Source organism: Arvicanthis niloticus, unplaced genomic scaffold (genome assembly GCF_011762505.2).
Source record: "Arvicanthis niloticus isolate mArvNil1 unplaced genomic scaffold, mArvNil1.pat.X pat_scaffold_1148_arrow_ctg1, whole genome shotgun sequence".
NCBI classification, from domain to species: Eukaryota; Metazoa; Chordata; class Mammalia; order Rodentia; family Muridae; genus Arvicanthis; species Arvicanthis niloticus.
In genome coordinates this window covers 1-26,416 of record NW_023045157.1, presented here as the reverse complement: position 1 = coordinate 26,416, position 26,416 = coordinate 1, and the positions used below count along the sequence as shown (strand labels likewise).

The following is a 26,416-nucleotide window of genomic DNA, read 5'->3' as shown; positions in this document are numbered from 1 at the left end:
AGTTGTTTAGGGTTTAAGAAAATGTCTTTAGGTATAAGATGTTTTTAGATTGGTAATATAGAAAATGGTTTAGGTACAGAACTCTGAACTCACCAAAATAGGATAATGAAGTATTTTCTCCCAAGTTGCCATTTACAAATGGACTGAGCGTTGTGAATGTAACTCTTACATGATAGTTTTTGTAATTATTCCATAATTATTCTTATTGCATATAGTTTATTGTTGTAAAAGAGTCTTTTATTGTACAAAAGAGGGGAGATACTAGGGTTGGTCTTATACATTGTGTATTCAGATGCTGAGTTCTGTGCCCCAAGATCAGGTTGCAGTCTCTACGTGGACAATGTATTGACCAATGTGTTGTAAAGAATGCTCCCCAATAATCTCTGGTAGGTAAATCAAAAGCCAGAGCCTGTGACTGGGCAGGGGAGAGAGGACGGCAGGACTTGAGGTCAAGAGAGGGGATTTCAGGTAGGGGTCAGAAGAGAAGGAAGAAAGCAGACAAGGAGGAGGCCACCATGAAGCAGGATGAACTACGAGCACAGGGCTCGCCCTGAGGACAGACAGCTACAACAGAAATAGCCCAAGCAGAACACATTGGCAAGTAACAAGGCATTTCTCTTGTTTTTAATAGACTAATTGGGTCAGAATAGCTCAGAACCTGCCCAGCATAGTGCCAGCAGCTTGTTAATAAAATCTGATGTCTCTGTGTCATTTAATTGGGATCTAAACAGGACAGAGTGGGGCAGAAACCCCCCATTAAGTTACTGCAATAGACACAGAGGAGACAATGCACAGTTAGCAAGCACCAGGATAAAGGTTGTTGGTGGCGGGAAGGCCATAGAAGAGGGAGGGACAGGAAGTTGTTCCTTCTCTTCCCCTACTTCCTTGGGATACTATCTCATGCACCCCAGGCTGAATTTGAATTTTCTATGCTGCTGAGGGTGACCTTAAATTTCTGGTCTTCTTGCTTCCATTTCAAGAATGAAGGCATTAGAGATGTGGGCCACCATGCCCTGTTGATGCTGTGCCAGGGAACAGGGTTTTGTATGTGTTAGGCAACACAACCATCTGAGCAATATCTCCAGTCAGAAATTCATACTTCTACACAAGGGACTGTTCTGGGGTGGGGGTGGTGCACGACCTTAATCCTAGACCTTGGGAGGCAGAGGCAGAGGCAGAGGCAGGTGAATCTTTATGAGTTTGAGGCCAGCCTGGTCTACAAAGCAAGTTCCGGACAGCCAGGGCTGTTACACAAAGAAACCCTGTCTTGAAACCTCCTCCCCAAAAGTGTGTTTGTATGTGTGTATGTGTATATGTGTGTGCGAGTGTGTGTACAAGTGACCTGTGTGGAGATCAGAGTATATTGTATACTGTATAGTGTATAGTGTATACTATATACTGTATACTGTATAGTACACACTGTATACTGTATAGTGTATATTATATGCTGTGTAGTGTATATAACATATACTGTATACAGTATATACTGTAGAGTATATAATATATACTATATACAGTAGAGTTGTTGGCTGGATGACCCACAAGCTTCTGGGAATTCTCTTGGTCACACCTCCCAAGTCACTGTCACAGTGCTGGAGTTAAGAGTGCGCCCATCTTGTCTAGCTTTACATGTGCCTGCAGAGCCAAATTCATTTCTTCACACTTGCCTGGCAGGTGCTTTCCCCACTGAGCTACCTCCCCAGCCCAAGTTCCATTTTTAATAGGCTAAAAGATGTATCTTGGGCAAAAATACATAAAACAAACAAAAATGGTACACCTCAGAAAACCAAAACCGATTGGACAGTAAAACAGGAGGACCACCTGCCACTTTCGCTCATTGTAGTCTTTGTTTTATCGTTGTTGTTTAGACAAGGTCTTGCTATGCAGCCCTGGCTGGCTTGGAACTCACCATGTAGACCAGGCTGGTCTTGGATGTGAGATTCATGTGCCTCTATTTCCTGAGTCCTGGGATCAAAGTTATGAGCCACCACGCATGGCCTTCCTTCTAGTTTCCATTGCAGGTGGCAAAACATTGCCCTCCTCCCAGGGCAGCGTGAGTGTCAGGCACAGAAGCAATGCTCCATACTTTTGGGCCAACCAGAGAGGAACTATTTTACCTTAGTCTTTTTGGTCTAACCTTGTAGTCAGCTAAGAGCTGCTCTGTGTGGCTGAGAGAACTCAGGCTGTGTCTAAGACAGAAAGGAGTCAGCTCTGGCTGCCAGCTTTTCGGGTCAGAGGTTTACCTTTGAGTTGTGAAGTCAGGAAGGAGTGCACTGACTGTGTTTTGCTCTCCGGTCACCTGTTAGTCTTGTTAGCTCTGGGCTAAGGAGCTGCTGGCTGTTGTGTGGCTATCACTAGATCAGCTGTGTTCACTGTGAAGACTTAGAGCTGGTTTTATCTTTAACCTGCGATGGATCCCAGGCAGCTTGTGGGGTTTTATCATTCACTCACAGGCCAGCCAGCGCTGGTTCATCTTTAACCCACAGCGGAAGGTCAGCCAGCAGCTTTGAGATTTTACATTCTAGTGCTTGAAATCTACCTCCCAGGGGAGAGATAGGTCAGCAACTCTTGCAGAGGTCCAGAGTTTGATTCCGGAGCTCACACTGAGTGGCTCTCAATGACCTGTAACTCCAGCTTCATGGGGAATCCAACTCCTCTGGTCTCCATGGGCACCTGCACTCACATGCATACAAACCACACACACAGACACACACGCACACACACACACACACACACACACACACACACACACGAGACGAGATTTTTTTAAAAATAATAAAAATAAATCTTTTTTTTTTTTTTTAAATCTGCCTTGTAATTTTCTAACTTCCTCTATGCCGCATCAAGCCCAGTAGTGAAGGCCTATAGGCAACCACCTTTGACCTGAGGCTTTTGGAATAAATCAAATTCTCTTAAGGCCGGCATCCTTTGATAATTAACAGTAAGTCACTGTAGTGGGGGATAAACAGTGATGATTGCCGGATCCAAAGGTCTCGGTCTGATAGTAGTGGCTGGCATCCCTGCTGCTGCACTGGTCTGGTTGCAGAAGACAGGAATGATTATGTCAAGAAGCTACCTCCCCACCCCCGCAGTGACCAGAGCCCAAAAGCAGATAAGAACTAACTAAGGAGAAACCCGTTGTTTCTTTTCCGTTTGCTTCTGCTGCTGCTGAACTCAGGGCTTTGCCCTATGGAGCCCCATCTCCATCTCCATATATATATATTTTTTTGGTGAAGGGTGAGGGGAGTACATGTTTGTGTATGTGTACTTTCATATGTACGTGTGTGTGTGTGCATGCGTGTGTATATGTATATGTGTGGTGTGTGTATATGTGTATGTTGTGTATATATATGTGTGTGTGTGTGTGTGTGTATGTATATGTGTGTATGCATGTGTGAGTGCGCGTGTGTATGTGTGGTGTGTCTATGTGTGTGTGTGTATATGTGTGCATGTGAGTGTGTGTGTGTGCGCGTGTGCGTGTATGTATGTGTGATGTGTGTATGTGTGTGATATGTATATATGTGTGTATGTGTGTGTATGTGTATGTGTGCGTGTGTAGTGTGTATGTGTGTATGTGTGCGTGTGTATGTGTGGTATGTATATATGTGTGCGTGCGTGTGTGTATGTGTGTGCATGTGTGCGTGTGTATGTGTGTGGTGTGTATATATGTGTGTGTATATGTGTGCGTGTGTGTATTTGTGTGTGTGTATGTGTGTGCATGTGTGTGTGTATGTGTGTGTGGTGTGTATATATGTGCGTGTATATGTGTGCGTGTGTGTATGTGTGTGTATGTGTGCATGCATGTGTGTATATGTGTGCGTGTGTGTGTGTGTGTGTGTGTGCATGAAGAAACCCCTTCTGATGTGGCTCCTCAAAAGCTGACCATCTTTTGTTTGTTTTGCTTTGTTTTTGCTTTTTGACAGCTTTTTGAGAGCTCCTCACTGGGATCAGGCAAGCTAGGCCTGCAAGCCATGGGGATTTTCTTGTTTCTACCCATCAGCGTGGGGATCCCACCATCTCCCCATCAGCGTGGGGATTCCACCATCTCCCCATCAGCGTGGGGATCCCACCATCTCCCCATCAGCATCGGGATCCCGCCATCACCCCCAACTTCTTCCATGGCCCCTAGGGATTGGACCTAAGAGCTCACAACTGCGTAGCAGCACTCCACTCTGAGCAATCTCCCCACATCCCCAGTTTAAAACTCATGATTCTAAACCAATGTAACTGGGATCAGAGCCCTGGCTAAGCTCATGGCAACAGATAGCATGACTGTAAACCTCGAGAATATCAGCCTCTATCATCCTGAAGTGTTGACCATGTAGCTCCCACCAGCAAGACTCTCTGCCTTGCTAGCTGGTGTCTAAAGCGATACTGATTGGTATATCAAGGGAGGTAGCTCAGGCTTGTATGGAGGAAGCTAAGGTGGCTGTGTTTTGTTTTGCCTTGTTTTCTCAAGACAGTTTCACGTAGCAGAGGGTGGCCTTGAACTCACTACCCTTGTAGTCCTTAAGGTGCAGTCCCTCCTAAGTACTGGGATTATAGGTGTATGCTATGTTGAACTGTTTTTGTTGAACTGTCTTTGGTCATGTTTTGAGAGCGGTGTGGGGTTTGGGGGGGGGTAGACATGTCTAGAATAGGTAAGTCCAGTCCCTCACTTACAGACACTCCTGGTAGACTCCTATACTCCAAGACAGAGGCTCTTTGGAGATACTGGAAATTGGGACCCAGGTTAGAACGTGTGAAAACAGATGTGCAATAGAGTGAGACTGTGCCCACAGAAACGACATCCTTCAGGAGAGCAGAGTGCCAAAGGCTCCCTAGAAACAAATGCTTGGAAAGTTCCCACTGAGTCCAGGAAAGGGAGAGCAAGCAGCGCTAACATGCCTCCCTCACTCTTGGGGGATTTCATACCTGACCAGGTGGTGACCTTGGGGGTGACTTTTAGGGACTTACAAGGACTTCCTCTTCTCCTTTCTACCAGTTGTACTCCCTGTGGGGACAGGTCAGTAGGGTCTGGGTTCCCTTGGAAACACTGGTGACAGCTCCTCTTCAGATTGTCCTCTGAGGTCTCTATGGGCTCTCTGATCAAATGGATGGGTGATTTTATAAAGTTTTGGGAGCCTTTTAGGGGCCTCCCATTTTCCCTTGGGGATTGGCTTAACTGGGGAGCGTAGGGAAGAATACTGACAGCCTTCTTAGAACCTTATAGTCTTGTCTTTGCCCTCAAAGTTTGGTTGTTGAATATCTAGGTTGGTGTCAGCAGTTGGAGCTAGTGACTTTGATTTTTACTTTTGATTAAAATCTAGATGAAGCTTAGGCACACGGCATCTCTAGCTTTTAGATGCACACAGAGTTTTAGGTATACATGGTACTAAATATACTGTGACCACCTAAAGTAAGTTATTTATCTAACTAGAGGATTTGGTTCTGTTTTTATAGTTTTGGTGTTTGGAGACAGGATTTCTCTGGGTAGACCAGGCTGGCCTCGAACTCAGAGATCCACCTACCTAACAAGAGTTTAAAGTGGTCATTTAAAAGACTTTATGGGCTGGGGAGATGGCTTAGTGGTTAAGAGTACTTGCTATTTCTGCAGAGGACCTGAATTCAGTTCAGTATACACTGGCAGCTAGCTCACAACAGAGTGTAACTTCAGCTTCAGGGATCAATGTCTGCTTCTGACATCTAACAGGCACTTAGGTGCACATACCCCACACAGACATGTGGGCATACACATAGTTAAAAACAAGAGAAAATCTTTAAAAAAAATAATAAAATCTTGACCAGGTGTGGTAGCACATGCCTTTGATTCCAGCAGTCAGAGGGCAGAGGCTGGCAGATTTCTGTAGCTTCAATACTGTCCTGGTCTACATAAGGGAGTTCCAGGCTAGCCATGATCACATAATGAGGTTGGTCTCGATAATTAAATAAACGGTAAGTGAATTAAAAAAAAAATACTTTTCAAACAGATACCATTAAGAGCAGTTAACATATTTAAAAAATCTTTTAAAAATTCTCAAGCAGAATTAGATTTCAGATTTACATTAAAACACTAAGTTTTGGCCTTCTGTGGAAAAAATTGTATTTGATTATAGCTAACTTAAAAGTAACTATACCAGATTTTTTTCTTTATTTTTTTAGAGACCAACATTTAAAAAAAAGATTATATATATATATATATACCGTAGACTGTAGCTGTCTACAGAAGAGGGCATCGGGTCCCATGACGGATGGTTGTGAACCACCATGTGGTGCCAGGTAACCTCCAAGCAGGGACCTCCGAGAGTGGCCTATGTAACTGAACTTCTCAGAAAGGCAATAAAGGCTGCACCCGAGTTGTAGGTGCTACAAGGCTGACTGGTTGGGGAAATGGTGGAGAACAGAATGTTACAACCCCAGAGAGCCTTCCCAGGCACTCATTGCCTTCAGACTGTCAGGTGAAATCTTTCGGGTTGTCTTTAAGTTAGCAGATGGTTGGTTTCCACAATCCCGAGAGCTACGGTGGTCAGCTAGAAGAGGCGTCCTCAGGAGCCTGCCTACCTGGTGTCCCAGCAAAGCTTTTAACAAGGTGCCTTGATTTATGGCCTTCTTTTCTTCTGTAAAATCATCATAAAACCAGCTTTCTTTAAAACAAGTTGTTCAGGGCAATGTGAACTGTCATTCTGGGGACATAATCACTCAAAATTCACTCAAGAAGAGACTATCTGTTGGCCAGGAGTTGAGGCGCACACTAGTAATCTCAGCATTTGAGAGGCTGAGGCAGGAGGATCACTGAGGGCTAAACACCAGCTTGAGTGTCAGGCCAGCAGTGGTGTATATCAAAACTCTGTCTCAACAACCCCCACCCCCCAAAACCCCAATAATCTCTTATTCCTTCTGAGGTGAGAACTGTGCGGTACTTTGAGAAGGAGCTGGGGTGGGGAACTCTGATATGGTTCACCCTCCTCTACACATCCCACGCCAGAACTTTCCTGGCACCTCAGGGGTTTAACCCCTGAGAGTCCAGGAAGTCTGGGAACATGCTCTGTAATATGCAGAATGTAAGATAATGTGTGCATTAAGCTTATAACCACTTGTGATGGGAGAGATGGCTTCTGGGAGACTCAGACAAATGAAACACTACAAAGCAACAACATGGCACTCACCCTGTTTCGCCGGCACAGAGGACTAGTTGAGAACATCGGGGTACAGCCCGGGGCACAAGCCGGCGTTCATACCTTGTGGCTATGAGTCTATTCTTTTTTTTTTTTTTTTTTTTTTTTTTTTTTTTTTGGCAGGACAGAGATTGTTGGGAGCCAACTTTAGTAGAAAGCGGCTAGATCAACTTTGCAGCCATCTGGAACCATATACCCTGATGAAAGACTTGGTTGTCAAAAGCCTATAACAGCTGAAGCACACTCTGATAAATATATTGTTTATCCCACATAGCTTGTTTTGCTGTTTAGTGACCTCAGCTGTATGGTGCACGTGGTAAAATGTTTTCACCTGTGTTCTCCTGCTTGTGTATATAAATACCTCAGAATTCCCTTCAATAGGGGAGACTTGAGAAAATAGAAGAGAGACTGAATCACACTCTGTCTTGTCTCCATTCTTCGTGTCTCTTGCCCCAAGAGCCCCATTCTCTCTCTTGACCAGAGCACTTAGCCCCAAAAGTGTTGAGGCAAAGTGTTGAGGCAGAATGTGGGCCTCAACAAGAGGTGAGGGTTTGGAGTTTCACAGACAATGCCTGAGAAAGGCTGGGACTCTCCCGTGACCCAGTGGCATTCCTGTTATTTCCAGAAGGATGGCTCAGTGCTCTGCTGGAAAACAGCAACGGGCCCAGCAAGGGGAGAGAAGGGTGCCTGTGTGTGTGTGTGTGTGTGTGTGTGTGTAATGCACATGTGCAGGCGAGGAGCCCTGATGCCTTTCTTACCCATGCCATTAGAGCACATCCACTCTTCCTAAGGCTCTGACCCTTCAGTACAGTTCCTCGTGTGGTGAACTCACAACCTTCAATTACTACTTTGTAACTGCAATTTGGCTACTATTATAAATCATAATGTAAATATCTGTATTTCCCAATGGTCTTAGGTGGCCCCTGTGAAAAGTTCATTTAACCCCCAAAGGAGTTGCATCCCCTAGGTTGAGAACCACTTCATTGGAGACTTACTCACTGTGAAATGAAGAGAGTGGGGAAGAAAAACAGGGTAGAAAGATGCTGTATGGGACCCCGGAGCCAAGAGAAGAGTGAAACAGAGCTGTGTTCCCTGCATTTGCTCACTCAGCTGGACTGCCTGGGCCCTGGAATCACTTCTGGCTCTCAATCTGGCAAGGCTAGAATGGGGCCAGTCCCCTTAGAGCTCAGAAGGAAAGAGAAATCCTGCAGGCATTCTGGTCTGGCCCTGGTGGTCCTGCCTACCCACAGCAGGAGAAAGCATCCTGAATGGAGAGGGGCTGGCGGGGCTGCCCTGAGGGCACTTCAGGAACCTCCTGAAGCCACCCCACAACTCAGGCTCAAAGGTGTGGAAGTGAAGATTTATTTCAAAGAGAAACAAATTTGTTTCCTTTAAGAGCCTGGTACTTAAAGGTGCCCACAGATGAATCTGTTGTGATGGTTGACTTGCCTGTCAACCTAAGAGGAACTAGCATCACCTTCCATACATGCTGCCTCAGGTATGATGGTGCCGTTACCCAGGTTAGACTGAGGTAGGAAGGCCCACATTACCTGGGTGGCATTCCATGGATGGGGTCCTGAACTGAATAAACAAGGAGAAACAGAGAAAAGAACTGTAAATATAACTTTTATTCTTCTGAAGTAATTATCACTTGCTGCCTCAGTCTGCTAGCCTAGGCCCAGTCCTGGAAGCTTCTCACCTCTGTACAACTTAACCTAGGCCTGGAAAGTTTTCAGCCTCTGAGATTTACTGCAGAGTAAGCTCACCCCCTTTTTAGTTCTTTCTGATCTCTGGCTGGCTGGTTCAACTCAGCTGTTCTGGCTCAAACTCCTCTCCAAGTTGACTGGTTCAATTTGGCTTCTTTTTCAGGCTCTCACCAAACTACTCTGCTTGGCTTCATATTAACTCTGTCAATCTGTTCTAATCTTCTGGATCCTTCTCATTCTCTGGCTCATTCTGTCTTCACCTGTGTCTAGCTTGTTCTCTCTCTGCAGCCTGTCTCTGTAACTGTATAACTGTCCCAGTAAAACTGCCTCTTTCTTACTTTCTCTCTCTGTGCTGCTCTCTCTTAAGTCACCTCCTTTTTCTCTGTTCTTGTGACAGTTGGGCGTATCCTATTCTGTCAAATCTTTCTCTGATTCATCACTTTATCTGCCACTCACAAATATGGGTGCTTCCTTCTACTGACTAACTTCACCTTCACTGTTAGGGATTAAAGGTGCATACTATAAGGGCACATCTGTATTCCAGCCAGAGGGATTAAAAGTGCGTGTTAAGGCCGAGCCACACCACAACTAGGAAAAGGTTTTCTCAGTAAACAACACAATCTTGGGGTTCACAGTGTGATCAAATATCCTGCAACAAAAAACTAGCATTCAGCTCTATAATTCCTGGGCGGCAGATGCAACGTGACCAGCTGCCTCAAACAGTCCCTTCCATAATGTCCCTTTGCCGGGGGCATTTTATCACAACAGAGTAGTAACAAAAACTCCCATGTTTAGCCAGCAAGACACTGAGAAGCTACCTGGGTCCATGTGGGCTCAGATCTAGTTCACAGTGGCAGCACCAGCCATGTAACGTTGGTTCTGCAAGCATACAGAGTGAAAGTTGTGTATGGAGTAACTGGGGTTTCCACCCACATTTCAAAGGAAAAGCCAGGAGTCCAGGGCATGTCCAAAGATCACCATGCTTGCAGGTAGTCTCCTGCAGAACGATGGCATGAGCCCGCAGGAAGGAAGGCAACGCTGTCAAAGATACCACAGGCATGTAGACTGCCAAGAACATGGAACACACAGTAAGCTACAGGCAGAGAACAGATCCAGCCCAAGAGAGTGACCGTGTGCCATAGAAACAGCAGACCCAGAATATGGGGTCCACAGCTTGTCCCATTACACCTCACATGCTGTACATGGGGCTATAGGATTTTAGTGTCTTCCCTCATGGCTTTGTCTTGTTTGGGTCTGATTCTTTTTTATTTCCCTGTGGGAGGAGGTGTTTAATGTCTTGCCATCATAGTTTGGAAGTATGTAACTTCTTTTGATCTTCTTAAAAAGGGGGTCTTGCTTTACTTCAGGCTGCTCTGAAACTTGTGCTACCATGAGCTACCAAAAGCTTATGGCTACAAGTTTGCCTTGAGTCTCAGAGACTGAGCTCAGATGTCTGAGCAAACACTTAGATGTTTGAGACTTAGGATGAAGTAAGACAGAATTTTGCACTGGATTCTGTTTTACTGGATTAGTTGTGGACCAATCATTATTTTATACATGTATATGAAAAAACTCTGTAAAGTAACTTTGTCCCAATTTTAAATGATTGTTTATTGTAAGGTATATCCTGATTTCAGATGTGCTAAACGTATGAATTGCATTCAATTCTGCACTGAAATATTATATTTCTTAAGAGTATTAAACAATAAGTACATTAAATGGCACATGTAATCAGTATCAAATTGTTAAGGTTTTTTTTTATCATCTTTGTTTCTTTTTACATTTGTAATGAAGAGTAGGTTAGAGATTACATTAGTTTCTAGGAGACATCTTGGAAAAACTTTCTGATGCATAGATTTTTAGTTGGGAATTATCTTATCTTCAGGGATATGACATAGAGACTACACTCAGCCTCCAGGAGGACCTGAAAGCAGAGCCACTTTGTCACTGGCACGCTGTGACCCAGGTCTACAGTAGTTATAGAAACATCGGACACTTTTGTTTTTGTTTTTGGAGGTTTTTTGTTGTTTTTTTGTTGTTGTTGTTATTTTGAGACAGGGTTTCTCTGTGTAGCCCTGGCTGTCCTGGAACTCACTCTGTAGACCAGGCTGGCCTCGAACTCAGAAATCTGCCTGCCTCTACCTCCCAAGTGCTGGGATTAAAGACATGCGCCACCACTGCCCAGCTGAAACATCAGACTCTTAGGAGAAAGATTTCACTAACACTTGATAGAGTGTGGGTGAGTGGTCACTGCCAAGAAAACCTATCTGATATGCAGAGGACCTACAGCTTCCCAACCTCCTCTGCCTTCTTCATAGGCTCTGAAAGGCGGTGACCACAAACGATATCTAATCACTCATCTTATGAGATCTTATGAGATGAGACCATTTGTTAGTTTATGGAGGACTGAGAGTCACAGAACATGTCTAAATTTTCTAGCATTCTCTACAAATAGGCCCAGAAAGTTTGGTTACCAATAGGTTTTGGAAAATCTTCACTTTCCAGTTGATTGAACTTGTTATTTGGTAAAGTTGCTAAGCATGTGTCCTCTCTCAGCATGTGTCCCTTTTGTCCAGGTATGTTTCAGGGGGATTGTTTTTATTAACTGCAGAGAACTTAGTCGAAAGGCCCTTTTGTGGGTTCCATCACAATGTTTCCAGATGTCTCCGTCACAGATGGCCTCGTGGATACTACAACTTCAAAGTCTGTTTCATTACTTTTTAAAAATTTTTGTTAATGTTCTCCTGTAGTCTCTTCCTCACAGCCTAGAACTAGTAGGCAAAGCTTTCTGGTCCTCGATCTTCTGTCTTCCTTTGCGCTGTCGTTGCAGGGGTAACGTGGCTAATTTATACATCACAGGAAATAGAACAGCCGTGAATATGGCTGAGCCCAGACATGTGTACAGAACCACTGGCAGATCCGGGTAGTGTTCCTGAAGAATTCCGATGACTGCAGGAATGGCCATGTCTCCCAGAGAAGCGCCAATTACAAAGAATGCTGCAGATTTTCCCAGTTAAGGTGGTGTGTACTGCTCAATCCAGGAGATGCCGCTGGGAAACGTGGTTGCCATTGAGGCTCCATACACAGAAGTCGCGATCCAGAGACAGAGAGAATTCTTATCACAAAAGCACCAGAAAGAAAGACGAGGCCAGGCTGCCTATGTTGCTCAGAACGATCATGGTTCCAGGCCGTAAGACCGTTGCAAAATGATGGCCAGGCCCCTGCAGGCTGCAAAGGTCCCCCCAGAAGATGGAGTTCAAGCCAGCTGCCTCGCTCTCTTCCATGCCGACGTGGGTGGTGGCGAAGGAGAATACATAAGAGCCATAGGTCACCTCGGCTCCCACATAGAAGAAGAAGAAGAGGAAGAGGAGGCACAGCAGGGCCCTGTGATATTAGCCCTTCGAGCCCCCCTGAGCAGATGCTGCGGACTTTTCCTGCCTTGAATGTTTCTTACAAACAGACCAAACAGAAAGAAAGAAACTACTAAAGCGTAGGTGCCGATAGAAGCATATGTCCACAGCAGATTCATGTCATCGGGTACCGCGAACACAGAGTCTGAAGCGGCTTTGGAGGATCGGTTCAGCACTAGAGAGTTAAAGTCGGACTCGGTGTGGTTCTGAGCAGATGCTGCTGTACCCAGGCCAACTTAGCCAACGGGGGAGCCAGAACTGCACCCAAGGCGAAACTGAAGTGCAAGGCCCTGCATGTGTGGGGCTCCTTTGTCTCCCCAAAGAGCCAAGATGAGGACATTTGCACCTGCCAACAAAGCATGGGGAATAAAGTTAAATTGTCAACTCATGCGTGAACAACCCCCACAAGCATCAGTATGACAAAGAAGCTTAGCCTGTGTCATCCGGCAAGAATGCTATGGCATTCTAAGTAACCCAACCTTGGCCTCAAGTGATGCTGACCCATGGACTCCAGACAACTATGTGTTGTAATATCTCAGCCTCATACATGGAATGCTACAAGCTGGTGAACCATTACCCGTTGAATCTAGGCACACTAGCAAAGGCTGTTAAAATACCACACTGGAGAACAATACGGCAGTGCTGGAAATATTTGAAATGTGTGTGTTTACCAGACAAAATTTTACCATCAGGTTGGCCAAATGACAAAACTTTCCAGCAACCACCTGAACATTGTGGATGAAATAAATAAATGTAAACGTTCCATCAGGAACCCGAATGCTCTGATCTTTGCTGTCCCAGTTACAGGAGACTGGCACCCCGTTCAGAATCCACACAACACTCTAAATACCTGTAAGGGAAAAAAGCCCCAAAGCATCAAGCCTTTGGCTATTTTATTTTAACCAGATACTTTGAGATAAGCATGTAACCTTGCATCCAAATGAAAGCTGAGCTACACACACACACACACAGACACAGAGAGACAGTCAGACATCACATACACATGCATACCACACCACACACACACACAGAGATATACACACACACATGCACATGCACACACACGCATACACAGACAAACACAGAGAGACAGACAGACAGACAGACAGACAGACACAAAAACATGCACATGAACATGAACACACATACACACACTCTCACATGCACATGAACACACACATACACACACTCTCACATCTTGGAACATTCAGCCCTAAACTTGATGTCTCTATCAAATCCCTCCCCTCAGAGCTCAGGATCACTTGGGAGAGGAGGCAGAAAGAGTGTAAGAGCCCGAGGGGACGGAGGACACCAAGAAAGCAGGCTCTCTAAATCAACATGGTCAAAGCACACATGAACTCAGAGAGCCTGAGGCAGCACGTGCTGGGTCTCCGGGGCCTTCTCGAATATATTATGGCTTCCAGATTAGTCTTTTAATGGGATGCCAAGTGTGTGAGTGAGGGCGGTCTCTGTTTCTTGTGCCTTAACTTGGGCTCTCTTCCTTCTGTTTGTTTGTTTTGCCCAATTCCAAAGTGTAGGTTTCTTGTTTTATCTTGTATTTTATTATTATCCGCTAGAAGCCTGTTCTTTTCTAATGAGAGACGGAAAGGGAGTGGAATCTGGATGGGAGGGAGGGACTAGGAGGAGTGCGGGGAGGGGAAGGGTATAAAAAAATCCTTTTCAGTAAAAGGAAAGAGAAAAGGAACCTCAAGAGAGGGCTAGTTAGCAGGAGCTGAAAGAAAGCGCACATCATGTGTGCTACGTAGTAGGGTTTCAAATAGATATTGGCATATAGAAAAGCTATACCTTTGAAGACTTAGAACGGCTAAGAGAAATTAACACGGAAGTAAGAAGTGTCACAGGGGCTCTGCTTCCTCTTGGCTCAGAAAACAGGGTGTACTTTAGCCGTGTGTCTGCTTCTGGGCCTTCTTAGACAAATGCTGGTCCATGCTTGCTTTTAAACTGTCAATTCCTCTTACTTTACCATGATAAAATTGAACCCCAAATGAAAACCCATTTCACCTGCACTGCCAACCACAGACAGGAGCTTTTCTAAATTTAGCCCCTGTAACTCAGTTTCTCTTCGAACAAAGGCATGACGTCCTATTGTAGAGTTGGCTGTTCAAAATCAATCCCCAAATCAGCACGAAGTGTGGCTGCTACAAGGGTGTACTGTCTCAGTGAACCCTATGATTGAGTCAGAAATTCTGTGTCATTTCAAAAGTATGCAGGGACAGTCGGCATCACCTGAGGGACTTTTCCAGTTGAGTTCCGGGCCCCAGAGATGACATCACATACCCGTATCCACAACACCGACGGAAGCTCCAAAGACAGACATGGCAGTGATCAGTAAGACTGCTGTCTTGCAGAATGGGATGAGATAAAGCGAAACCGCAGTTGCCACCATAGATGCTCCTGGGAAGAAAGGAGGGAAATCCAGTTACAGATGCTGGCGTTGTAACTCAGTAGCGGAAGGCTTGTCTAACGTGCATGAGCCCCTGGGTTAGATTCCCCGCCTGCAAAAATAAACTTCCGTATTAAAAATAAGAATAAGCTATAAAAACCTGTGTCCCTCGGGATCATAAAAACCTATAAAGTACACAAAAAATGAGACTGAATAACACAGAGTTGCAGCTTCTACAGTGGTTATGTAAAACCATGTAAATTCTACAAGGCTTTTTGTAACCTAAGAAATAAATTACTGTGACTTAAATGCAATTATAGGACTATTAATAACCATAATAAATCATACAGCAAAGTTTAATAGCAAAGGAGACAGGCCAGAAATTATTCATTTACTGCCATACATGTAAGAATATAGGAGGGTTTTTAGATGTGAGTTAACAATGCTTTCGGTGTAAAAGTTCTGGTGACATGTTCCTAAATTAATTAGTTTTGAGGAATAGAGAGGGAAATATAAGAAGGGCCAGTTATTTATTCATCAGGAGTAACTTATTTTCCTTGTTTTGTGTCTATTTTCCTTAGTTGTGTCAATCTATTGGGAAAATTATGTTAAGAGCTTTGCCATCTCTTCAGGGTGCGGAAGGTTCATCTGTGACACTGGGCAACAGAGACAATAACAGTCTATATCATGTCTCCAACATCCCCCTGCCCCTTCAGGTTCAATCCGGAATCCACAGAATCAGCGCCCCCCGCCCCCCAAGCCCCGTCCCCACCCTCCCAGATAATCAGAGCTCACCCACGCCCCTGGAATGGAGCCTAAATCACAATAAAGGTCTGCATTGCTCAGGGTTGCCAACACTCACTCCCCGGGGCCCATCGAGTTTCCAGGGGATCAGTACACACTCGCTCGCACTGCCAAAAACAAGGGCTCTAGATGCCCAGCTTCCACGGGGCGACACCCCGCCTCACCCACATCTGTTGTCAAGCATTCTGCAGGCTGTGCACACACAGAGACTAAGGTGTAAAGTCGCAGCGACAGACATGGAACGACAAAGGTTGGTGTTTACTTACCCAAAAGAAAGAACTGATTCATGTGGTCAAAGAGAACCCCGCCCATCATGCTGCCACACAAGAACCCAGTGGCGCGGCCCACAAATATCAGAGACAGGCTGCTGATGTTTCTGTTGACGTTGTCTGCCAGATCCTGAAACGTAGGCCCCAGGATAGCAACACTCATTCCCTAAATTTAAAACAGACAAAACATTTTACTTACAATAACTGAAAGAGTGTCAAAAGAGAGCGGTAACCGATTGTTCTGTCATGAAGTGGCCACGAAGGAAGACTGCGGTTGCTTTTGAGACCTGCAGTTCAGGAAAATCTATAATGGCAAAAAATTATTGCTAGAACAATATGATCCTTTGTATATCTATGTACAGCCTTCAATTTTAAGACTTTTGTGGAGAGCTTTGGGGGCTGCTTGGCAGGAATCCGACATTGGCCAAGGACAAGGAAACGGGCTTTAGGCAGGAATCTGAAGTTGGGTCATGACAGGGAAGTAAGTTCAGGCAGGAATCTAATTTTAGGCTTAAAACAGAGAAGAAATTTCAGTCAGGAATCTAAGTCTTAGGCTAGAACAAAGAACAGGCGTGAATATGACTGTGGGCTAGGACAGGGAAGGAGGCTCAGATATTTTTGTCATCCCGAGGAGCCCTTAGAAACAGCGATCGTGAGAATGATCATGGGGGTGATCACCGGGGTGATCACGGACTTTGTACATTGCCTTGTTTGCTCCTTGACTATTTGTATCCATTGTATTGTTGGTTCAGCAACCTAGAGCAGACCTAAATACTTCGTGTAATTAAAAGGGTTTAAAAGAAAGGTGGGAATAAACAAAACCTGCCTTCAGCCTCAGAACTGGCTGGGGTCATGCTGCAATATTGTCTAATCGTCTCTTTTCTTTATTATTATTATTATTATTAAAAAATACGGGAATGCTTCACGAATTTGCGTGTCATCCTTGCGCAGGGGCCATGCTAATCTCTGTATCGTTCCAATTTTAGTATATGTGCTGCAGAAGCGAGCACGTCTCTTTTCTTTTTATCCTCACTCCTGCGCTGGAAAACTTGATAAACTGAGTGGGCTTGGTCAGAGTTTATACAGTTATTTTGAGAGAGGATTTCTGTAGCTCCAGCTGCCCACAGTTTAGTGCATGGCCCTGAACTCCCTGATCCTCTGTACCCTCCTTGTAAGCACTGAGTTTACAGGTGTGGGACCTCCATTCATAATATAAAAAATATATAATTATTCCATTTTTTTCTCAATTTTTTTTCCTTAAGTGTTATTCTATTGTGACATAGTCATGAAATGGTTTTTGCGTATTTTCTTTCTTTTTTTTTTTTTTTTTTTGTTTTGTTTTGTTTTGTTTTTTTTGGTTTTTCAAGACAGGGTTTCTCTGTGTAGCCCTGGCTGTCCTGGCACTCACTCTGTAGACCAGGCTGGCATCGGAACTCAGAAATCCGCCTGCCTCTGCCTCCCAAGTGCTGGGATTAAAGGCGTGCGCCACCACCACCTTTAAATGTACTTTATGCAGATGTTAACCTGGCCTAAAGGCAGAGGTGTATAAGCCCAGCAACTCAGGAGGCTGACACAAGAGGACTTGTGTGGTCTAGCATGAGTTCAAGATTAGCCTGAGCTTGAGAATTCACATTTTAGAAGCTGGGCCTGAGGACCTGTGCTCGCAGCCCCACAGCTGCCTTGCTGGCCAGCCAGCCTAGCCTCATTGCTGACTTCCAAGCCAGGGGAGATACCTGTCTCAGAATATGAGGTAGACAGCACCTGAGAGGAAAGATTAAAAATTCTAATGAATTCAAGAGGGGGTGGAGAGATGGCTCAGGGGTTAAGAGCATTGGCTGCTCTTGCAGAGGTCCCCAGCATCAGTCTCCCAGCACGTGTCACAGTGGGCAACTCAAGAGTGCCTGAAACTCCAGCTTGGGAGGGTTTCACACCTCTGTCTTCTACACTCACCTGCACTCACATGAACACAGCCACATGTGCACACACACATGCACACACCCACATGTGTACACACACACGTGCACACACCCACATGTGCATACACATGCACACACCCTTAAGTGCACACACACACAGGCATAATTTAAAAGTCATTAAAGGTTAAATTTTAATTTAATGCGTTGAAACTAAAATTAGCAAACCAAGAAGCGTACAAGAAGGATAAGATGTTCTTTAGTCAGGAAAACCTAGAAAGCATCATGCTCATGCGCTTTTAAAGGGAATTTTTGTGTTAAAGTAGGATAATCAGTTCAAAAACAGGAGGAGGAAACAGGGCAGAAACTGAACGGACAAGAACATGGTGGAAGGTTGTGGACACGTGGCCATATTTGCTGAGGTTAGAGGGAACCTCTTACAAGGTTTTCTAAAGTCTAAGGTTCACTACAAAACCTCACGTTTCGTTCTTGCTACTAAAACAGTAAGTAAGGTTCTTAACATGTTGGCTGCCCCCCCCCTTTTAATATTAGTACATCAGTTTTACCATTGCAGCCTCCTTCCCCTGTCAGCGTGGCTCTGTCTCAACCAGCTATTGTGGAGGCTTTTGCTTTAAATTTGAAGTACTTGGCCTAGGAAACAGGGAACAGGTAATCCCACCGTCCCCAGCTCCCTGCTTAACTGTTTTTGTTCACAAGAAGAAACTGTCCTCTGTAAAAGAGCTAAGTTGACCCCAACAATGCATTTGCCTCTTGTTTTGTTTTTTTTTTTTTTTGCATTTGCTTTTTAAAATATCACTTTGGTGAAAGAGGAAATGTTGTTTACTGTGACCTCTGATCTGATCTTGAATAAGTGTTTTAAACCTTTGACATTTTGCTGAAGTTCCCCAAATCAAATCATATATATGTATGTCTTTGTTCCCATATACATGTCTGGTACTCTCAGAGGCCAGAAGAGGGTTAGATCCCCTGGAACTTACATGTAACTATGACACGTAACATGTATCATAGATGAGCTGTGTGTGGATACCGAAATCAATCCCATGTCCTCTGGAAGAACAGCCAGTTCTGCTGACCATGAATTAATTAAGTTACAGGTTTTCCAGATGTATCCTTGGGATACCTTAAAAAGATAATTCTCTTTACAAAAGCAGAGATATTCAATTAATTGGGCTAATTTTGCTCTATTAAATCACATGGAAAACGTTGCTTGAAAGTAAGCAATACTATAATGTTTTAGTTACTTTTGTAGGGGTGTCTTACTAATGGGCCTCAGAAATAGTGTAACGGTCATAAAAAAATTCATCAATCATAATCCTGTTATCTCTAAGTGTTATATGCGAGAGTCAAGCACTGTGGCCTCCCTAGTTGATCAGGAGGATGGATGCACTTTGGTCAACATGGGCAACACAGATACGCTGCATGGAAGTCGTTCGTGATAAAAAATAGCTAACATGCCAAGGGCATCAGTATTTTAACTCTCATGAGGCCTTTGGCCATGGCCATTTTAAGTCTTGTCACTTACAGTTGTTTAGGGTGGTACTTTGTCAAGGACATTCAAGGAAAAGACCTTTAAGTACAGGAAATCTGTGACTTTAAGACTGTTCCCCTGGCCTGGGTAGGAATTCCCAGACCCAGCGGCTCACAAACACCAAGCTGATGTTTAACCCAGCATCAAGGACAGTAAGAATTAAGTACCAAGGAGTGACTTGGCAGGTCCTTGTGCTAAGTTAGCCAGTGGTGAAATTATTAAGCTATGTAGTGTGAACAAGCTCTGTAAGACTGATTCTAGCCTAATTTCCCACCGTAATCTATGTCATGAACCTGAAGTGGAAAGGCAGACCTGGTGTTTAAGGGGATGGAAGCCCGTTGCCATGCATGGGCCCAGGGGGAGCTCTGATGTCTGCCTGGGGCCCTCGGAGTCTTTAAAGCTGTGACAAGAGCTCTGCTCTCTAAGACTCACTGTGGACAGCTGAGGTGACTCAAAGCATAACCAGACATCTGTGGATGGATATGAAAAAGGGCTTTGAACCAATGTTTGCCTTTTCAAACCTTAATTTTGGTCCACACAATAAAGGTCTTAAGTAATATGTTCCCAGAGGCTGCGTGCCTTGAGCCCTTGTGGACAGATGTGTTCACTTGACCTGCAGCATTGATTTCCTCTACAGTGATAACGTGTGTGTGTGTGTGTGTGTGTGTGTGTGTGTGTAATATGACATTGAGTTATCATAACTGGGTATGGTGGTGCAGGCCTAGACTCTTAGCATTTGGAAGGTGGAGGCAAGAGGATCAAAATCTCGGTGTCATTCTTGGCTACATACTGAGGGTGAAGCCAACCTGGGCTACAAGGTCCAGGAGATCTGACACACTCTTCTGGACTCCACGGGCTCCTGCACACACATGGTGCACACACACACTTACAGGCATTCCCACATAACACAGATAATAATCTTTTTTTTTTTAACGGTCTGCACCCCTGGTGATAGGAACTCATATATCTTGTTCTCTCATAAACTATGCCACTACCCAGCAGTCATGGCTTTACGGGATTACACCAGAGTATATGTTCTCTAGATTGAAAGAGCCCATCAAACCCACCAACTGATGGTAGCCAGAATTTCCATGATCTAAAACCTGGAGAGTGGGGTTTTTTTTTCTTTTAGAAACCATTAAGTTACCTCCCTTCACTTCATTTGTTGGCAGGAGCCATTTCAGGTTTTTCTCTGCAGCAAAACTTCTGGGCAAAAAACAGTCTTGGATCTGTATCTCTTAACTGGAAGAGACTACTTGTGTCTGCTCAAATTGTACCTGTGCTGGAGACCTTAAGGAAAAGCTGGTCAGGAACAGTTCTCCTCAGAAATCAGACACTATTGTAATTATGGGTCACTTCCCTAAGGTCACAGGTGAGTTCTTTTCTGTCCCTGCAGAGAACTCTGTCTTTCCTCCTTTCCCTCTAATACCTGGTGTCCTCCCCTTTGTGGCAAACACCAGAGCAGTGCTGGCTTGTGATCTAGATTCTCCCAAATAGGAAACATTACTATTGCCAGTGGTGTCCCATGTCCCCGGTGAGACATGTCACACTGGGGGAGGGGATATTTTCCTCAACAGGCTACACACCTTTGCTCCTTGTTCTCTACTCTCCTTGGAAATAACATGACCTTTTCAACTGAGAGCCTACTCACCAGCAGAAATAGAAAACTTGGGGCCGGAAAGAGGGTTCAGTAGTTAAGAATGCTTGCTGATCTTGACATGGACCTGGATTTCATTCCTAGTACCCACATGGTGGTTTGCAATGGTCTGTAACTCCAGTTCTTCTGGTCTCCATGGGCACCAATGTGGTGCACGAATATACATTCAGGCAAACATAACAAAATAAAGATTAAATTAAAAATAGAAAACTGGAGTGGTATTTGCAGATGGTATATGTACCGTATACCGGGAGCAGATTTTCCTAGGTGCTGAGAATTACCTGTGTGTGAGGCAAAAGCTCACTTATGTCAATCAAGTACAGTAAGGCCCATTTCCACTAACAGTCTGTATCCCGATTATATGCTGAAAGCATCACAAACTGTTTGCCACCAGGCTGTGTTCAGATCTCTAAGCTTACAGATGGGTGAACAAATCTAACAGACTTCTGCTCAGACTCCTCTACCCCCAGAGACTCGAGTCCTGGGTCTATTGCCTTCAGCCTCTTACACGGTTGGACCTTGCAGTTTGGCATGACTACCTGCCGCCTTTTGAGTGGGTTTCCCTGAAATGTCCTAAACCTTCTGATAATCAGAGGCCAAAACAGTCGATATAGAAAATTAGCACCTGTCCTGAAGTGGTGAGAATAAATTAGTTTCAAGTGAAGATGTTTCTAACAGTGCACCTGGGTGTCTGGTCTCTGCAGTCCTGGGGTGCTGGTTACGTGACACATGAGGAAAAGAATTGGGGAAAAGAATCTTACAGCCGATCAGATGCCCCAGAGGTTCAGAGGAGGGAGAAGCCACCCTTAAAGATGGGTGAGAACATTAATATTTCACAATCAATGGAACAAATTTAGTGTTGTAGACTTCCTCCCTCCATGTTGGGGTTAGGGTGTGGCAATGAAGAAACCGGAATGGTCTGCCTAACTCCTTCCCCTTGTTTTATGGCTGCACAAAGTGTGGGTCTAATTAAAAAGATGCCTGCGGGGCTGGGGTAAAGATGTGGGAGGTCCAGGCTCCCAACCCCAGCACCCCCATGATGATACTTCTGTTTCTCCAGACACGCTCTTGCATAAATTAGGAAAACTTCCCAGGGGAAAGGCCATGGGATGTATTCCTGGAAATATTCAGTTGGTCTGCAAGCATCTGGCGTGGTGGCTGTCGAGCCTGTTGGTGTATCAAGGGTTTGAAGCACTAATATCTAAGTTCATATGACTCCTGTCACAAGACTAACTGGAAAAAAAGTGGAGACCTCTGAGTCCCCAGTGGAGAGCAGCAAGGAGCTAATTTGATTCATGAGAGTGGCAGTGGCTACCTCACTGATGAGCCTACGGTCCATTCTCTGCCCGCTCTGCTACCGTGGCGTCTCATCCTGGTTACCTGTGTGCTGTTGCTGGGGACTTCCTACAGCTCCCACTGCCTGGGATGGATTCGGGGGTTAAAGTAGCTGCTGAAGCCTCACCGGAACAACTTAAAGTTTGTGCAAGAAGAATAACAAACATTTTTCCCCTCACAAATGCTATTCAAGCACTTAAGTCTCAAGAGAAGACAAGTTACAGCTAGCTAGCACTGTGACAGGCTGACTGGGACAGAATGCAGAAAAACATCAGCCCCGTGTTAATGGCCTGACTTGTGTGCGTTTGCCATGTAAGTTAAAGGAATCTGGACCAGGCTCATATGAGCGAGATTTCCAATGCTATTTCTAGATGGCTCAGCAGGTAAGGGCCCCTGCTGCTAAGACTGATAACCTGAATTTAGTCCCTTGGACCTACACAGTTGGAAGGAGTGAATGGACTCTCTCAAGTTGTCCTTAGACTGCTACATGAACACCATGTTGCAAACACTCATACACAAAATACATTGAAAAACTGAATTCTAAAAACTGCAAATTCAGATATCTTTCCAGGGGGATTTCCTTGTAGGACATGTGGGAGTCGGATCCGGTCTCTTAGAACCAATCAACCATTGCTTGTTAGTGTGGCATCCTTAGACCTTTGCTCCAGCATGTGCCCAGCACACCACAGAGGCGAGGGAACAGTCCTGCGGGGCCAGTCTTTGCTGGCTGTGTTACCTTTTCATAGCTGCTCAGTTTCTACACACAGAGTGTGGATCACCAGACAGGGCTTCGACGAACTTTCTCATGTGGAGATTCTAAAAACACGTAGGGTTTTAAAACCAAAAATATGGTGAAAGAAGCAGATGCTGAAGCCAAAACCAAGAGAGAGGAGTCCAAGTGGAAATCAGAACTACACAGCCAATCAATCTTAAAATGATCTAAAAGGTGGTATGGTAGGGACCAGCTGGAAAACCGTTCGACAGATTCCAGGAGTGTCTTCAGCAGAACAGCAACACATGCTCACTCACCATGCTTTTGGAAAGATTCCGAAGAGCTACAGGCACCCAGGCACCTCAAAGTTAACAGCTTTCTGTTAGTGTATTACTTCTTGGTTTGGAAGCTTTTACCATTGGGGTAGGATATGTAGCTTAATGGGTAGACTGCTTGCTTTCCTGAAGCCCTGGGTCCATTCACAGTACATAAGTGGAACATGCTCGTATACACCTGTCACCCCAGTACCTGCCAGGTCAGGTAGGGAAGATTAGGAGTTCAAGGGCATTGTCACCTACAGAATGAGTTCAAGACCAGCCTAGGATAGAGATTTTGCCAAAAGGAGGAAGCAGAGGAAAAAGAAGAGGAGGAGGAAGAGGAAGAGGAGGAAGAGAAGGGAAAAGGAGGAGGAGGGAGAGGAGGAAGAGGAGAAAAAAGAGTAGAAGACTAAAGAAAGGAAGAAAGAAATTTTCTTTTAGCTTTTTATTAAAGGCAGGAAACATGAAACATAATTTGTTTAGAGTTTTCTTTGATTCTCAAGGAACCACAAAAGCACAAAGGCAGTCAATTTACGTGAAGTTTTTCTCCCTCTGGAAGATAAATTTACAACTAAGGAACAAAATCTTGCAAGATCCTGGGAGATCTTTGTCTGTTGTTTTTTGTTAATTTCAAGGAATCGATCAAGTGCCTGTTAAAAATTTTTTAAAAGACAAGTTCTATTCCTTAGTTATATCTGGCTGTGCTGTGAACAGGAGATGTACAGGTCTCCATGGAGGGCAAAGGCATCAGATGCCTCTATAGCTGGAGTTACTGGTGGTTATGAACAGCCCACCCTGGGTACTAAGGAACAGATGGTGGTCTCCTGCAAGAGCAGCACACCGTCATCTCGCCAGCAACTAGTCATTGATTTTAAAATGCATTCTATCTGGCAGTTTCGATGTTCTTAATTCTGACACATAGGATTTCAGACTAAATGCAGTGTTGATGGAGGTAAGCTGTCTATAGAACTTACTAAGGATTTTCTTCAAAAAAAAACTAAGGATACTTTTTGGTTTTTTTTTGTTTTGTTTTGTTTTGTTTCATTTTGTTTTTGAGGTAGAACCCCATGTAGCTCAGGCTGGCTTCGAACTCTATGTATAGCTGAGGATAGCCCTAATCTTCTGCCTCACTTCCTATGTGCTGGGATTACAGGTGTGTGCCACTGTGCCAAACTTGGGTACTTCTTTGCATCGGGCAGTGAATCTTACAGCCATTATGGACCTTAATCACCTTCATACCAACCAAGACCAATGGGAGTCTAAGTTTATTGAGCACCTATTACATGAAGTGTATTGTTTGATCTTGATCCATTTCAGTTTCTTGGCACTAACCTCCTAGGGGCCATCATAACTGACTCCCTGATACACTGTATTACCTCAAGAGTCATGAATATTTTTCTGTACCCATAGAAACCTACGTAACAAAACATGAAGAGAGCTTAAAGAGCTATGAAAACTAACCTGCCCTTGATGTTTTGAATTCCACAAGCTACCTCTTTGGGTAGGACACTGTAACCAGTCTCACCATGTCAACAAACTACAAACTAAGAGAAAATTCCGGATAAAGGGACTGCGCAGACAGGCACTTGGTCCATCGGGCTGCCACTGCCCAGAAATGAGCAACAGATCCATGAGCTACAATCAAAATCTGCTCCTCCTGTGCGCGACTCTCTTGTTCTGCCGTTAGATACCGACACAGATGTTCCTGCAACATTACTTCGTATAAAGAAAAAGCAAAAAACGAACTTTTCCAGCCTTTTCTTTTTAATAGGAGCAACAAGACCTAAAGGCTAACAAGCTGACACTTAGAAGAAATGCCTTGGGCCCTTAAATAAAATTTCTAATGCATTTACATTTCAAGAACTATCAATTCTAATTGCACCACTCTGCTTGAAAGGCAAGTGTGCACCTTACCTAGACGGCACTGGCAAGAACCAGAGTGAGTCTTCAGAGGACTCACAACCCGGCCCAGGGAACTCTCAGTAAGCACCTGTAGGGATTTCTTTATCTGATCCCATCAGTTACAATCTAAGAAGTGAGTGTGGCTCAGAGTCTAGGAGAGAGTGAACAACTCTGCTCAGGGGACTCTCCCTCCTCCCGACCCTCTTGCATCACAACCATGAAGTGATAGGGAATGCGGCTGTTTGCCACAAACACTGGATGGTCCAGAAAGGTGATTTTGCTCTTGCCATTATATACCATCTGTAAAATCAAGCGGTTGGTATAATTTAGTCAAACCACCGGAAAGAGAGTCCCCTCTCCACCCTCCCAAGTAGACTTCTCTGTATAATAATTAAGGTGCAGGGGACAGTGGCTACAGATGACAGTGTAGCTACCACCTCTTTTTTGTCTCGCTGGTACTAAGAGGAGTCCTACAAGGATAGACTGTAGGGGAAACATGTTAGGCAAGAATCACCCGCACACAGTGACCCTCCATGATTAGAGCAGTGCCTATGTATGTGTTAGCGGATGAAACCGAAGCCCCGGCGCTCAAGGTCACACAACATGCAGGCAGCGAAGGGGAGAGTCCAGCTGGGAAGGGCAGGTCCCCTGCAGGAGGCTCGCGCCCCAGCCTGGGAGGGGTGCAGCCTCAACTCTCACCAGCCCCAGGAAGGCGGCGTACAGGACCGCGGTGGAGAACCAGTGCAGCACGCTCCTGGCCCGGCCACTCCGCCGGGTGGCCACCGTGGCCGGCTCGCTCTCCGCCGGGGTCTCCGCCTGGTGGAGCCTCTGTGCCGCAGCCGCCGGCCCGGCGCTCCCGGTCTTCACGTCCAGCTCCAGCTTGGCGGCTGCAGAGAGCTATCGGGGCGGGTGCACCTTTGGGGCTCCTCCGGGCTCCGAGGTCCCCTGACACCACTGTCCCCAGGGACCGTCCTGACTCAAGGCCTCGGGCGCTGGACTTTGACCCTGGCCCCGGCTGGCCACCGAGTGTGTTCACTCTCCATCTTGCAGAACCGCGGTGGTTCTCGTGACGGAGTCAGGTCACTGGCCAACCTGGAATCAAACCGGAAATCATGGTGGTTGCCTAGGAAACGAGCTCCGCGCAAGTTTGAGCTGCTACTGCAGCCTGGCAACAGCATCTATAATGTGTGCTGCTAATCTAAGGCCTGAGGGAACACGCCAGCGATAGCTGGGAGGTCGTCTTTACGCGCCTTACCCCAGGCCACGTCCACACCTGAGCTTTCC

At 45.2% G+C, this 26,416-nt stretch overlaps 1 non-coding gene and 1 pseudogene across 2 annotated transcripts; both read right to left on the bottom strand.

Moving 5' to 3' along the window:
* Window positions 1–10,453: 10,453 nt before the first annotated feature.
* On the bottom strand, window positions 10,454–26,042 carry LOC117701480 (sodium-dependent glucose transporter 1A-like; annotated as a pseudogene). The gene is made up of 5 exons (XR_013070198.1): window positions 25,832–26,042; window positions 20,861–20,992; window positions 15,745–15,913; window positions 14,569–14,685; window positions 10,454–12,616 (listed from the first exon to the last, which is right to left on the bottom strand). The product of XR_013070198.1 is annotated as a sodium-dependent glucose transporter 1A-like (transcript).
* Window positions 16,654–16,757, bottom strand: LOC117701482 (U6 spliceosomal RNA). The gene has a single exon (XR_004605741.1). It is a non-coding gene; the product is annotated as a U6 spliceosomal RNA (small nuclear RNA).
* Window positions 26,043–26,416: the final 374 nt, after the last annotated feature.